This window comes from Amblyomma americanum, chromosome 8 (genome assembly GCF_052857255.1).
Source record: "Amblyomma americanum isolate KBUSLIRL-KWMA chromosome 8, ASM5285725v1, whole genome shotgun sequence".
Classification (NCBI taxonomy): domain Eukaryota; kingdom Metazoa; phylum Arthropoda; class Arachnida; order Ixodida; family Ixodidae; genus Amblyomma; species Amblyomma americanum.
The window spans coordinates 153,334,869-153,351,177 of record NC_135504.1 but is presented as its reverse complement, the minus strand read 5'-3'; positions in this window follow the sequence as shown (position 1 = coordinate 153,351,177).

Genomic DNA, 16,309 nt, shown 5'->3' with positions numbered 1-16,309 from the left:
AGGCGTTTAGTGCACGCCTGACGAGGCCCTCGTATCCGAATTAATTTCACTATGGATGCACCATCTTTTATTCACGCGATAGACAAGAAACCGTAAAGAAGCAATCCTCTTTACAACATACATAGACTGCATGAACAATGCACATTGAGACCCGATTTGACTCATCCAATATGCAGCATTTACTGGGCGTTTTGGGGTAGAATATGTAATTTTCAAAAGAGAAAATTTTTAAATGTAAAATATGGCTTTTGCGGCATGGTATTTGTCCGGGTTTGCGGGCGGCAGAAAACCAGTGAATCACCATAACCGGTAAGCTGGTTTACTAATTTTCAATATTTACCTTTTTATTTATTAGAGTTAGGAGCCTGTTTCCAATGAGAGAGATTTAGCCGGTCGTTAGTAAACGCCATATTAGTTTTTAGAATTTAGAAAACGCGATTACCTCCAGTGCTGTGGGCCAACAAATTATGGCTACATTGTGCCGAAAAAACTTGCGTATTCGAAGAGCGTGCAGGCAAAGCACCCGTCTGGTGCACGTAACTAGTCGAAAATGTCGAGATTTGTATCCACATCACCGGGGGTAATCGCGTTTTCGAAATTCTAAAAATTGACATCGGTTTCTAACGGCAGGCTAGAAATCTCTATTTACAACCAGGCGCCAAACTCTAAAAGTCGAAAAGTAAGTAATGGCAGATAGGTTAACCAGATCACTAGTTACGATGATTCAATGGTTTATAATACAAACGTTAGAAGCATACTTGAATATCCTTGCACAGTCTGGGACCCGAAATCCTTGCTTGACATTCAAAAGCTAGAAAGAGTTCAGAATTTGGCCGTTCGTTTTTTTTTTAATAACTTTGGGCGATATTTCAATGCAACGAGCGCTAAAAATGCTTTGTATTGGGAAACACTTCAACAACGTTGGAAAGTTCTGCGTTTAAAATTGTTTCATAATATATTTCATTCAGGGACTGGAATTTTCCGAAAAAAATATACAGTCAACCCTGATTATGTGTATTTGCGGATAGATCATTCATTTAAAGTTAAAGAATACAGATGCCGGACTGACCTTTTTAAAATGTCATTTTTTCCCCAAACCAATTTCGAAATGGAACATGTTGGCCGAGGAAGTAGCGCCCATACTATCAAATGATTAATTTTTTTCTATGCTGTGACAGTTTATTTATTTTTTATGTATAATAATTCCGTGTTCTTTCTATCTGAATGTTATCTTTTTTGTAACCACCTGCACGCGGTGGTATTTGTGTAGTTTTTCTTTGTAACCCCCTCCCCCCATTGTAATGCCAGACAATGGGGCTGTGGGTATGATGATAAATAAATAAACAAGCCACGGCAATTTTTTTGTGGCCATTTACTATTACCTCTACTACTTAGCTTGTTTCGCCCTCCAGTTTGCCGTTTTGCTTGACTTTTTGCCGTAGGGACTCCTGACAAATGCCAAAGGTTACATGCAAAATAAATGAATAGTTTTGACGCGTTTAAGTTCAAAGGAGTAAAGACACATAAAATCTGGGTGCGTGTTTTCTTGTTTGTAAGGATGCGGAAGGCATTATTATACTTGGAGTACCACCTGGTATTCTTCTACGACTGCTAAAAAATTTATAATCGCATTTCTTTGTCGTGCTGTTCCTGTTTCGGTTTCAACAGCCGAGTGAGGACTTTGACGTCAGCGTGTACTTACAGGTCACATGAGACATGAAAAAACTGCAATATAATCGTTGCTTTCTCATTCGTTGTCATTCCGGCAATCGAAGAAGGCTGGTTTCAGCACTATAGTAAATTAAAACGACGAAGCAGCGATTATATGGATGTTTTTCCATGCTTCACGTGACAAAAAAGAACTCTTTGACGTCACAGCCATCGTTCGGCTGTGGAAACCGAAACCGAGACAGCATGACAGAAAAAATTCGGTTATAGTTGGGGTGATCAAATGACCCCGGCAGTATACGAAGCTGTGGGCCCTTCCGAGGTGCGGTAACCTTTTTCATAGTCGCGGCAAAAGGTCCACTGATTACCGAGTAGTCGGCGCCGGTGTCCACAAGTGCGGTGACGTCGCTACCGTCGATTGATTGATTGATTGATCAGCAGTTGTAGCCGTAGGTGTACGGGAACGTCGCGGAGTCCGCTCACGGCTGCGGTGCGGCGGGAAGCGGTTTCGTTGCGCCGGAAAATTGATGCGGCGAGGCGTGTTATCGGGCTGTTGATCATCGGTGCGTCGTAGAAGCGGTCGGTCATGTCTGTGCAGTGGTGGAGGATCTTGGACGTGTCGCCGGTCAGGAACCTTCCGCCCAAAGGTTGCCGCTTCTAGTTTTCCCGACGGGGACTAGGAGACCTTCCACGCGAAATGTCGGCGGAAGAACGTCGCGGAGACAAGAAACGACGTGGAGACGACGACCGGGCATAGCAATGTGGTGCTTCGGGTGTCGCGGCCAGGTAATCGCTTATTTCTCGAGGCCATTTACCACGCTGTGGATGGGGCGCATGGGCACTCTATCCCTGCTGACCCATACATCGGTAACGACAGTTTCGGCAGACGTGACCGGGCCCTCCGCAGTGATAGCACAGGGTGCGATGATCGGCAGTACGCCAGACGTCGCTCTTCCGAGGGGGGGATCGGAGAAGTGTGAGGAAGGAGTGGTTGGCGGCGAATGTGGACAGGTGTATCGGGGCGAATAGGAGGCGACGGCGGACAGCGAACGGCTGCGGCGTATGTCATCATCTGCGGTGTTGTGTTCGGATGAAGAGCGTCTGGCGGCGAAGCGCCTGTTGAACCTCTTCACGAATAATGTCCGAAATGCAAGAAACCTGCAGCCACTGGGGGGCTGGAAAGAGCATTTGAAGCTCTTCGCGTAAGACGGTCCGGATGGTCTCCTGAAAGGCGTCGTGGCTAGAAGCATCGGCACCGCTGGTCGCCTTCAGTGACTGCGGACGCTCGCATTGTCTGGATCGCATTTCGAGCATCTTCTCCATCGTAGTGGCTTCGGAAACAAAATCGGCGACTGTTCTGGGCGGGCTTCGAACTAACCCTGCGAAGATCGGCTCCTTGATGCCCCTCATAAAAAAACTCAGCTTCTTCTCCTAGGACATGTAGGGATCTGCTCGGTACAAGAGCTTCGCTATGTCCTCGGAGTAAACGAGGATGGTCTCGTTTGGTAGTTGGACACTTGTCTGGAGGAGCAGCTCGGAACGTTCTTTCCGGAGGACGGTGGTAAAAGCCTGGAAAAGCTGAGTCTTGAAGGAGTCTCACGTTGTTATTGTGGCCTCTCGGTTCTCAAACCAAGCACGAAATGCACCCTCCTGCAAAAAAAAGCACCTGCTGCAGCTTCGAGTCGTCAGCATTCCTGTTGTACTGGGCTAGGCGCTCGAACTTCTCGTGCCAGTCCTCCGGGTCCTCGCCTGGAAAACCTTGGAAAGTGGGTGGATCGCGCGGCTGCAGCAGCACGGCGGACGGCGAAGGGATGGTATCAGACATGCTGACGGGGGTTTTCGTGGACACTGATGGTCGCGCTGAATCGGAGGTGAGTGTCCTCACGGTCGTGCGAGGCTGCAGAGGCCGGATTTCCGGTTGCAGTCCTTGCAGCCGCCGGCTACTTTGGTGGGTGGGCGTAACTTCTACTTTCAGACCTCAGCTGGAGTATGCTTGTGTAGTATGGGACCCTTACTTGAAGGAAAACGTAACCAAACTAGAAATGGGACAGAGAAAAGCCGTCCGTTTCATATTCAATTCATATGGCCGATTAGATTCACCATCATCTCTGATGAGTGCTAACAACATTTTGACGTTAGAAAGCCGACGAATGATTTCCAGGCTGCGGTTTCTATATCTGCTCACCAATCACCAACTTGGCATCAATCCACAATTGTTCATTCATCCACGTGTGAGTCGTCAAACTCGGCACTCCCACCGTCACAACCTGGAACCAATCTTTGCACGTACTAACAGATTTAAAAATTCTTTTTTTCCACGCACTGTCACCCAGTGGAATGCTCTTCCAAGAGATGTTTTTTCCGCTGATAATGTAACAGTTTTTGAAACAAGTGTACAAAAAACCCTGTGCTGATTTTTTCCTTTATATATATATATATATATATATATATATATATATATATATATATATATATATATATATATATATATATATATATATATATATATTTTGCTTTAATGGTTGCCGATTCATTTTCCCCTTTATATCATGTGTTTGCACTGCACCCTGTTCGTTTTATATTTTGTGATTGCTTCCCAATGGTGGCACTGAATTGTATTTTTTGTGACCTGTATTGCCCTTCCTGTTGGTCTTCAATGACTGCAGTATGTTTTAAATAAATAAAAATAAATAAAAATAAAGATTCAGGCGGGCTGGAGTCCCGGCTTCCTGGAGGGCTCCGGGGCATGGAATGCGCTACCAAGTAAACCTCCACCAAGACGTCACGCGTGAATGCGGGAGATCAATGATCACAAGAGACAGCGGCAGGCTTCGACAAACGTCTTGACCACAGCTCCAGATCGCTCTCACTTCCACTTCCTGTTTTTGAGGCTGCGCATGCTTCAGGACAGCCCTAAGCGAACATGCGGAATGCACTGTGTCAATATACTATTTCGCGGTCGTAGGCGAATATCACATGGTGATTCATGTGTAGTAGTGTCATCCGCATAATTGTAGAAATAAAAAAGTGCCACCATGTCTATACTCCTTTAACGATTTAGGTTTTTGGCAACATAAAACTGTCTAGACGGTCTCTAGCGTTAGCTTTAAATCAATGCTAGGGCATAAAGCTACAGAGATGCCGAAAAAAGCATAAAACCGATACACTCGAGTGGAATTGCTGCGAAATTTAATGGCAAACTAGAATAGTATATTTTTTCTCGTTCAAAACAACTTGTCAAAGTTCTTATTTAGATCTCTGACGCGCACTCATTACTTCCGGGGAATTATGGGAGTCTCAATTCAAGTTCGCACTTGCTTTAGGTTGACACTTAAACAGCAACACATTTCATGAACTCCACTGGGCAAGGTCTGTTTACCCCAAGCATTCGCTACCTTTTGAAAGCACAAAGTGGACAAGAAATGCCAGAAGTGCACACATTGATCCACTTTCGTTTCTATGGCAAGTGTGATAAATCTGTGGCGCAGTCTCGTTATTTCAAACTGGTCGACGTCTCCATGAGTTTCGCACGGCTTTGCATCATCTTGGCCGCCTGATCAGGCTTAATGTAGTCTGCCATCATCAAAGTCCGCCTACACTCTGTCTCTATTTCTATTCTTACCTTTTCTACAGTGTGGAGTCCATAAGCCTCTATAATCCTTTACCCGCTCATTGTTTTCACCAGACCTGTCGTTGAAGAATCCTTTTTCACCGCGCCGTTGCTCCCTCAGAAACGGGCGCCAGTTGTAAGGCTTTAAATGACACCAGCGAGGATGACCACAGACAAAAAAGATGTGCTCTAATTGGTTGGCAGCCCGCCGCGGTGGCTCACTGGCTTCGGAGTTGTTCGGCTACTGAGCCCGAAGTAGTGACATCTTAGTTGCAGTGGCAGCATTTAGAAGGAAGAGAAATGCGAAAATGCCCGTGTGACCCAGCAGTTCTGGACAAAATCATTTTTGAGTGAGTTGCCAATTATATTAAAAGAACTTCTATTTGGACTAGATGGTTCATTTCGATCCAGAAAGGAAAAACAGTAGCGTCGAAAAAACGCACAGACACAGTAGAAGAACGACGTAGGACGAGCGCTAGCGTTAGCGCTTGTCCTACGTCGTTCTTCTACTGTGTCTGTGCGTTTTTTCGGCGCTACTGTTTTTCTTTTCCGGATCGAGATGCCAATAATAAACACAATTTTTCTTTTAATGTAGGATATCGCTATAACAATCAACATATCTGGAGTTCACCCGACGGCAGTCTTCATTTTTTTTCTAGTAACGTTTTTGCTATCGCCACAATCGTCCCCTATTAGATTCCTATGATTCCTATTAGTTTTTGCTACATGTCATAAGAATAAACCATTAACTGCACTATTACCGTAAAAGTAACTTAAAATTTTCCAGTTTTCAAAATATTGGTCCGAAATTGCTTGACACGGATATCAGTGCATTAAGAAGAACGGTACGCTATCGACATTAAGTCGGAGCTGCCCAAAACGGTGTCCCTCACAGGCCACATTTTGCTTCCAGCCGTTAATAATTACAAACCATTACGTTGTGCAATTGCAGCGATGAATACACACTTCGCGGAGACTTCAATTTCATCTACAGCAGTTATGTAGAACTTTCTTGTGGCTCCTTCAAATAAATCTCTTTCGAAGAAGACTGCGCAGGCTGCACTTTCTTTAGCCCTTAAATAAGGTAGTATAAAAAACTCCTACTGACCACCTGCGGCACAGCTTTATTTTACGAAGTGCAACCGGAATCCCCACCGAACGGTATCATGGGACTCAGACCAGCAACCTAGCTTTACTGGTCATGAATTTCTCAATTTTAGGACAGGGTCAGAACCAGCCACTAGAGAGGCGCCACTGTCTACTCAAGGGCAGCGACCTTTTTTGTGCAACAAAAATAAAAATATTCTTAAAAGTGAGAGGGATGGTTGAGTTGAGAGCGTAATAACAAGCGCGTTCGTTCAATAAGTTTAGCCCAGAAATAATTACGCTTGTTTATAGCAGTTATATATACATGAAGCGCAGTTCCTTGCCTTCGAAGTGCCCGCTCTTGTGTTCGTTGGGGTGACAAGAAGATGGTGGTCTCTGAGGCTAGATATGTGTACTGAGTGATGGCGAGCTGTTAAAATAGAAAACTATTGCCTCCAGACTACGAGGCACTCTGCGCGCTACTATAACCCATAGCGTTACGCAGATACGACATGACGAGATAGGAGTTCTGAAACGGCACTGGTTATAATGATTTCCAAATTACGTGCAGAGGAAACAGAACTCTGAATTGCAAAACTTTAATGCTATATTCAGGAACTCCAAAATAACAAAATCGTCTCCTTCCTACCTCTCCTCCTGCGAACAGTTTGTATACATCGACTTCTTCCCCGGTGGTTTCAGGTGTTCCGCAGGGAAGTGGTTTGGGTCCCCTTTTACTCTTGCTTTTTATAAATGATTTTCCAAAATGTTCTAATCAGACTGTTCGCAGATGATTTTGTGGTATACAAAACAAATAAAACACCAAATGATCAAGAATAACTGAGCGCTAATCTACAAGCAATAGAAAATTGGTGCGCTATATAGCAAATGGTGCTAAACCCTGACAAATCCGTAATTATGTCTGTTAGTAGAAAGAATACTATGATATATCTTTCCTGCAATGCAGGTAAGCTAATTAATAGAGTAAAACAGCATAAGTATCTCGGCTTCATCTTTACTAGTGACCTATAGTGAAATACGCGCAAAACTAATGTATGCTACAAGGCACACAAAGCAATTTTGGCACTAAGACGCAAAATCCGCAGTGCAACTCCCGATGTAAAAATACTCACTGATAACACCCGCGTAAAACTTGTAATTCAATGTGGGAGATTTGTTTGGCATCCGTGCGCCACTTGCAACAAATCAGATATGGAAAAAGTTCAGAAACTCGCTTCCCGTTTCATCTGCAATAAATTTCACCGACCGATTCACCGACCGAATTATGTAAATTAGCAAACCTTAAAAGTCTAGAATACCGCACAAAGGTAGAAAAGCTGAAGTTTGTTTACTTTTTAACTCATAGCCACATTAATATCAACAGATCACACTATTTCTCAATACACCCTAATGAAACATCAAGACATCGCCATAGCATGTAAACTCCTGAGACGCGTTCTTATAATGATTGTTAGAAGTACAGCTTTTTCCTCGTGGTATTAAAAAATGGAGCATGCTACCTCATTCCATTGTAAAAATGATTCCCTCGATGCCTTTCTAGAATGCCTTAAATCATACCAGGACCGTAATACACCAATATAATAGTTGTGCCTCTGCACGTGCGCTTTCCAATTTTGTGTTTGAGTATGTTCCTTTTTGTCCAGTGCACTTTCTAGCGTTTTGTGTCGGGTGTCGTAGCTGTGACATGTACCTTGTTTTGAATGGGCATTTATTCAAATTCTGCACTCCTATAATAGCCTGCGAAGACTGACAGTGTGAATGAATGAATGAATGAATGAATGAATGAATGAATGAATGAATGAATGAATGAATGAATGAATGAATGAATGGACAACTGCGCGGGTTTGTCCAACAGTTCCAGCTAATTATCGGATCGAACTCTTTGGGGCCCGTGTTTCCTGCCCAAGAAACTGTTTTTCAACATACAAAGTAGCACCAATTTAAAACAGAGAAAACAGCAGCCTGAAGCCGTAACTTGGTCCGTAGATAAGGACGAACTGGTGAAGCATTGACGTCACAGACATTATTGAAAAAAGCACTCAACGAAAGGACGACTACGTTTATAAATGCACAAAGCGGCCTAATACAAATGTCAACATGTTTTCTGCTTGTGGGGAGCGGGGAATAACGTGCGAATATTGTTTATGGCGTCACAAATGGAGTATTGCCGGCAGAAATCACCTCAACCGAGGCCACAAAAACAGCCAACTTCAAATATATATAATTTGCGCAAGAATGAAATGCTGCGTCACTGTCAAACTTGGTGAAAATGATCAGTGCGAGGAAGAAAATCTACAGGAAATGTTTCATTGGAATACTTGAATAACAAAAAAAAACTGCCGGAGCGTCTGCTTACGGCTCAGTGTGCCGGACGATGTATCGCACGGTTCAGTGACCAATCCTGTTACTTCGGAAATGCCCCGAGAATCAATGAAAAACGCTGTATGTTTCTCCTGCGCGCGACAGCTTTTGGAAGACGTTATCTCGAAAGCAACCCTGATGGAGGACACGGCTTCCCTGCGAATTTGCGCCGCCGAGCTCGTCCGTGCTACGAAGTTGACTCCACTGGCTTGCGAGATATTCTCTTTCACGGCGCAAAACGGACTCAAGAATGACGCGGCTTCTGGTACGTCCTTCCAGTCAAAACTTTCAAACGCATTTTGTTTTCGAAGGCAGAAATCAGCGAACATTGGCTTTAACCGAAATTCACGTTCTTTGCACGTCAAGAAGGAATGCATCGAGGAACAAAGCACCTGATAGTTCTTATTACGCTTCATGTTCAATGGCTTTGCGGAGCGCCTTCTTTATACGTACGGCTCGCTTTCTTTACGCTGTGTTTACATTCCTCTGCTAGAGTTATGTAATATTTATTATAGACATGTGTGAACAGTTTTTATGCTGAAACTACCTTGGGCCACACCTGGGTTGGGGCTCTTAAAACAAGTAATGACGTTGACCGGTTTCTATATAGCTGTGAACAGTTGGAACGACCGTGGGGTATGTTCTTATGGATGGCTGGTAAAACTTTATTTCGTCCCGAAAGTACGTGCGAACGATTCCCTGTTAGACGGCCATCAACCCATGGCTGACGGCGACCTGGGTGGCCCCCTCCATGGCCCTGGTCTGGACGACCAGGCTTGAGCTGGCCAACACGGCCTCCCACTGCTGGAGAGAAGGATCACGCATAATATCCGCCTGTGGCGGCCCTATGGTACTCTCCATAAGATGCGATTATACGTATATGTTACCAGCTCCTTGCGCCATCCGGACTCCGGCTTAATTTCCTCCAGATTGTTTTACTCAACCTGCATGTGTCCGGAGAAGGTTGCGGACGAGATCGTTCCTTAATCAGTGCGTTCTTAGAAAGAAGAACGTTGAGGGAATAAAAAGATAGGATGTGAAAAGAGAAAGCGCTTTTCATTACTATTAGAACACGGCTGCACAATTCGTCGTGTGTGGCATTTTTCACTTTGTTATCGATTGTATAAACCTATTTTCCGCGCCGCGAGAAAAAACGTGCAAAAAAAAGAAGCCGCAACCGGTGCAGACTCCTGAGTTAAATTTCTACGAAAACTATTAGGTGCCGTTTAGCAAAAAAAACAAAACAAAGTGTCTAGGGACCTCAGCATACTCATGGTGTTTCAGCTAAGACTTTACACATTTTTTAAATATAGACTTTTGAGTTCGAGGAGCGCATTTTTCGAGATAGTATTGTCAGCGGTGTAGTACATATAGATACTGCTAGGACGTGCTAACTAGTACACTGGTTAACTAATGCTGAATAGTTAACTTTTTAACTATCACCGTTAGGCTCTTTAATTAATGAAAGGCGTGTAGCCTACCGTAAGTGATATCCGCATCAGTTTTTATAATTTCGAGAACGCAGTTACCCTAGGCGCTGTGACGCAACAAATTATGGCTACATCGCGCCAAAAATACTTGCGCTTTCGAGAAGCTTGCAGGCAAAGCAACCTGCCCAGTGCATCTAACTCGTCGATATAGCCAAAATTTGTTGGACCGCAGCGCCGAGGGTAACCGCGTTTATGAAATTGTATGAACTGATATGGATATTTCTTGCGATGGGCTACACGCCTTTCAACAACTAATGGGCATATCGGTAATTGTTTATACTTAACCACTGAACATTAGTTAACCATCCTGCCATTAGAACATCTTAGCTGTATTATAATGTACTACACCGCTGACAAAGCTATACCAAAAAAAGCGCTTTCTAAATCAAAAAGCATATTTTCAAATTTCGTGTAAAGGCTTAGGTGAAACACCCTACATAGGGCTACCATGCGCCCAGTCCGGGGTTGAGGCATAAACGATTGCCACTGCTGGCACAAACGGTATAATAGGGTTGGAAAGCTTGCCAAACGCAAACATAATGTTGTAGCGCCCCTTATAAACTCTCAGTATTGTCGGGCGTTTTAAATATAATGAAGCAAATAATTCAGGTGCGCGCTTAGCGCAACAGTGAAATAAGTGTAGTGCTCCTACTACGCGAAGCGTATACTGCTCGTTCGGTCGAAAAGCCGTCGGCGTTGTAGTAGTCGCCACCGCGAGTCGAGAATAATCGAGGGCTGTGTAAAAAAATTCGTATCATTGTAGTTTGTGGTTCCAGTGATTGGTGATATTGGTGTGTAATAGGCGATAACGAGTTAATGAAATCATGGTAATGACTGATTGAAGAAATGTAAAAAATTGAGAAAACGCGGCTTAAAACGCATCAAAAAGGTTAAAACGCATCAATAATTGTATATGCGAATTAAGAAAATTTAGTGTATAATTGATCAATTAATGCAATGAAACCATTGAAAAATGAAAAATGCGTTCAAAGGCTTCAAACTGCTCGGAATGGCCAGCCTAACCCACTACGCAATTGCGTCATACCCTCAAGGCTGAGCTTAAGTGTCCTCTCATTTTTTTTCACTTCACTCTTCTTTCTTTGCAGACTTTTACTCTCCGATGAACCCCATTAACGACCACCTCAAGGAAGACGCAATACAGGAGCTTCGGGAATTCATGCGCCAAGCACTCGAAGACATCAGGAAGCATGGTGTTGGATCTCCTAACAAGGGCCGCAGATGCATTGTAATACACGCGTACAAGCCGCGGAATTAAGCGCTACATGCCCACTCGGGACTGAGTATTCGAGCGTGTGTAGTACGATCAGCTACCATGAATAAACTGATTTTCAGTACTATGGACTTGCCTTACAGCCTCACCAAAAACTTCTTTAGAGAGTCTATAGACTATCCATACACTTTTGTCGATAAAGGCTATAGGTTTTTTATCGACGAACCTATATACTGGTCTAAAGGCAGTACAAATCCTACAGAAAGTCTACAGACAATCTATGGATTTACGGCCATGTACTTTTAGTACACTTTTTCAATAGACAGTCTAGAGACTACGCATTCCCAAAAGTAAGTATCTATAGGAAGCTAGCAGAGTCTATAAGAAGTCTACAGACATTCTGCAGACCATTTTTATGAGTGTTAACTTTCAAGAAACCGAGAAACCTGCGTGCAGTTTTCAGTGGTTGCCTTCCTTTTCGGTAGGAAGTCTCTTATCAAAGTGGGGGTGGCTTCTTCTCGGTAGTCACTGAAGTTCAAGCGTAAGTATACTTCTCTAGTGGCTTGGTACACAGGTTTGCGCGGCGGCTGCGTTTTTATGGAGGAAAAACGCTAAGGCGCCCGTGTGCTGTGCGATGTCAGTGCACGTTAAAGATCCCCAGGTGGTCGAAATTACTCCGGAGCCCTCCACTACGGCACCTAATTCTTCCTTTCTTCTTTCACTCCCTCTCTTATACCTTCCCTTACGGCGCGGTTCAGGTGTCCAACGATATATGAGACAGATACTGCGCCATTTCCTTTCCCCAAAAAAACCAATTATTATTATTATTATTGACAGAACGCGGCGTTCGCCGTTTGTAATCTGCGATTCGCTCATATAGTGCCTTGGTTAATCACTCAAGAGATGAACTACAAAACATGATCAAATGATTTAGACAGCTAGCAGCACTGGGGGGTCAAAAACTTAATATGCAGAAATCCAAAGCGATGTTAGAGTCTCGGAAGAAAACAGCAGTTTACAATGCGTAGCGAGCAGCTCCAAGTGGTAAGAGAATACGTGTACCTTAGACAGGTCAGATCACGACAGTGAAAGAACTAGAATAATAACAACGGGGTGGAGCGTATTTCGCAGGTTCTCTGAGATCGTGAATGGCATGTCTACTGTTGTCTCTGAAGAGGAAAGTATATAATAGCTTTATCTTAACGGCTCGCACCTACGGGGCAGAAACGTGCAGGCTACAGCGAAAAGGGGTCAACTTAAGGACAGCGCAGTTCAGGAGAGCAAGCTGCCAGGCTGTTGCATGTTGTGAAGAAGTCAGCCCAAAAACGGACGAGGCACAGAAGAGAGGAAACACAAGCGCTCATGAACTTGTTATGTGTCCTCTCTTCTGTGCCTCGTCCGTTCTTTTGCGCTAACTTCTTCACGACAGCGCAACGAGCGAAGCCAAAGAATCGATCTGCGTAGCGTTGAAAGACAGGAAGAGGGCGGAGTGGAGCAGGGATAAAACACAGTCGAAATGGGCTTGTGCAGGGCATGTAATACGAAGGGAAGATAACCGATGGTCCTTAAGGGTTACCAAGTGGATTCCGAGGCAATGGAAACATAGCAGGGGGCGACAGAAACCTAGGTGCGCCGATGAGATTAGCAAGTTTGCAGAGATTGGTGGCCTCACCTGGCACAGGACGGGGTTAATTGGAGAGACATGGGAGAGGGCTTTGCACGGCAGTGGGCGTAGACAGGCTGATGATGATGACGGCGTTCTGGCGAGTTTGCTAGAAACGAAGCGTTAGGTAAACGCATTTATTTATACGCAGTATTGGCAATGCTCCGACACACACACGCACACACACGCGCACACACACATGCACACACACACACACCCGCGCGCGCAAACACACACACACCCGCCCGCGCGCTCATGAAACACGGCTTTTCGCTGAAAGAGGATTATGCTGCTTACGCTGTAAAAGAAAGCTTTACAAGCAATGAAGGGAGAGAGAGTGTGTTTCTGTGTGTACGGAAAGAGGAGAAAAAAAATTGGCTGTGGTTTAGCGCCTGTTAACCCTAGTTGAATTGGGAAAGCTTCGTTTTTGGCAGGTCGTCGTCGCAGCGTCTCATTCCGACGGTCTCGAGAACGAAAACCGGTCTCTTCTGCAGTTGAAGAGTAACTTTGGGACGTGGCACGACCTCTTATAGCCGCGTCTTCGTTACGACGCTTCTCGAGTCGTGCGGCGCGTTGTTCTGGCGTCTGTTGAGCGCGTTGCCTCTTACTCGCTTCGTTCTACCGTCGTTCCATCTCTTTCGCGCTCTTCATAACGACTGCAATACACTGAGGGAAAGTGCATATATATACCCCCCCCGCAAGGCGATACACCCTCTCCCTCTACCCAGAGGAGCATATCTGGTGGAGCGTGCGGCGACGGCAGCGGCGCCGACGGCGGCTCCTCTGGTGGAGCGTGGCTGCGGCGTTGCTAGGCAACGGCGGCTGAAGGTCGTTCGTCGGCCACGGGAATACGGCATGCGGCATACGGCTGAAGTGCGCGACGAGCCGAAATGCTTCTCTGGCTGGCGTAGAAGAGCTTCCGCTTTAAAAGAGGGTTAGGATGGGGGATGATAATGGGAGGAGGCAGATGAAAAAAAAACAAAAAAGACAAGGCACACATTCTAACGTCACAAACGCGAGGCAAGGCCCGTGTCGCTTAAAAAGCATGAGGCCGCTCGCGTTGCCTGTACAGTTTTTGAACCATCTGGCCAAGCGTCGAGGATCAAGTCCTCCGAGAGTAGGAGGAGAGGAGGACTTTAATGGAATAGGGCAGGTACTCCGAGAGGAGCCTTGTGTCAAGAGACTTGAAAGCAGAAGCTAGCATGAGCCTTTCGCGTGGATATGCTGGGCACGCCACTAAAACATGCTGTACAGTCTCTAGCACGCCACATATGGTACAGCTCGGGAAGTCCGCTTGTCCAGTTAAGTGCAAGGTCTTGCGCGTGAAGGGGAAGTTTAAATGTAACCTATGAATAATGCACACAATAGGGCGTGCTAATCCGCGAGGAACAGAAAAGGTCATCGCCGGATCTAGCCGTTTAATACGGATGTGTCGAGCGTGTGGCAGGGACCAATATTTAGCCGTCGCACTCCTCATTGATTCTGAAAGGAGACATGTGGTGTCTGGTCTAGAGAACGACACAGCTGTGCGCAGGCCTCTGCTGCAGGCTTTCCTTGCTTCAGCGTCGGTGAAAGCAACGAAGAAAAGGCAATCAACCACTTTTTTTTTAAAGCCATGAAGAAGAAAGTGCGGTTGATTACCGTGAAATCTGCTAGAACGGATCAAAAATATTGTGTTTTTTTAATTGGTTTTGGGGGAAAGGAAATGGCGCAGTATCTGCGTCTTATATCGTTGGACACCTGAACCGCTCCGAAAGAGAAGGGAAAAAGTAGGGAGTGTATGAAGAAAGGAAGAATGAGGTGCCGTAGTGGAGAGCTCCGGAATAATTTCGACCACCTGGGGATCTTTTAACGTGCACTGACATCGCACAGCACACAGGCGCCTTAGCGTTTTTCCTCCATAAAAACGTAGCCGCCGCGGTCGTGTTCGAAAGGAACTGAAAGGAAATAAAATGGTCTGAATCTGAAAAAAAAAAACCCCGGGAACTCCGTATCAGTAGTCGAGCGCCCTAACCACTGAGCAACGCGGCGAGTGTTCAAAAAGCTTGTTTCCATTTGTGAAAACTTTTCTATAACTTCGGACGCAATGCAGGTATACATGGAAAAAGGGTACTATTATCGAAATCGGAGAAAAAAGCATCATATTTCCTAAAGTTTATAGGCCCATTAGCTTAATAGCCGTCGTCTACAGCACGCTCGCTGGTATAATGGTAAATAAAATTGTGGGCATGCGGAACTTCGAAAAACCCATAAAACAGCCAGGCATTCGGCGGATATACTCGAAAGTAGATTACAATCAAGCCGACTGTGAAGCAGCAGAGGAGTTCCAGAGCCCAGCTGTCGTGCCAGTGGCGGTTGTAGGCTTTGAAAACGTGTTTCTTTCGGCGGAAACAACACCGGCCACGCAGGCATGACGATTCTACGGCGCCGATGCAGAATGCCTCCGCATACAGAGAAGTATCTACAAGAACTACATAGCAGCCATAGAACTGCGGGAGAAAAGGGAGAAATATATAAAAAAAACTCACAGGAGTGATACCACTCTGTAACGCGTCGTTGGAGGTATCTTGTTGTGAAGCTATGTGGAGCTGTAGAGGTCTTTTCATTTAGGTAAATAATTATAGAGTTACACGCATATTCCACGGGTTTCAGGGAAGCCGGCTACAAATTTTAAAACTAGGCTTTTTGAGTTTTTCAGAAATCGAATTCTGCGACAGAATAGTACGAGTGTCGGTGGACGTGCGAAAATACGCGAATATAGTTCGCTAGTTAGCCGGTTACTTAGTTCTGATAGCTTTTTAACTATCAATATTAGACACCTGTTTACAAATAGAAATTTGTAGTCGCTCATTAGTTATAGTCATATAGGTATTTAGAATTTCGAAAACGCAATTCACCTGGACGCTGTGGCATGAAAAAATTCGGCTATTTATGACATGTGCGTGTAATTGCTTTGACTGCATGCTTTGCATGCATGCAGAGTTTTTGCTTTTCCTGCATGCCTTTCGAAAGCGAATGTCTTACGGCACGATGTAGCCAAAGTTTGTTGCGCCTCTGCGCCGAGGGTAATCACGTTGTCGAAGGTCAAAAACCTGCTGTATCTACCACTAACAACTGGCTACGAATCTCTAGTTGCAAAGATTTGCCTAAAGGTGACAGTTATAAAGTTAATAATCATA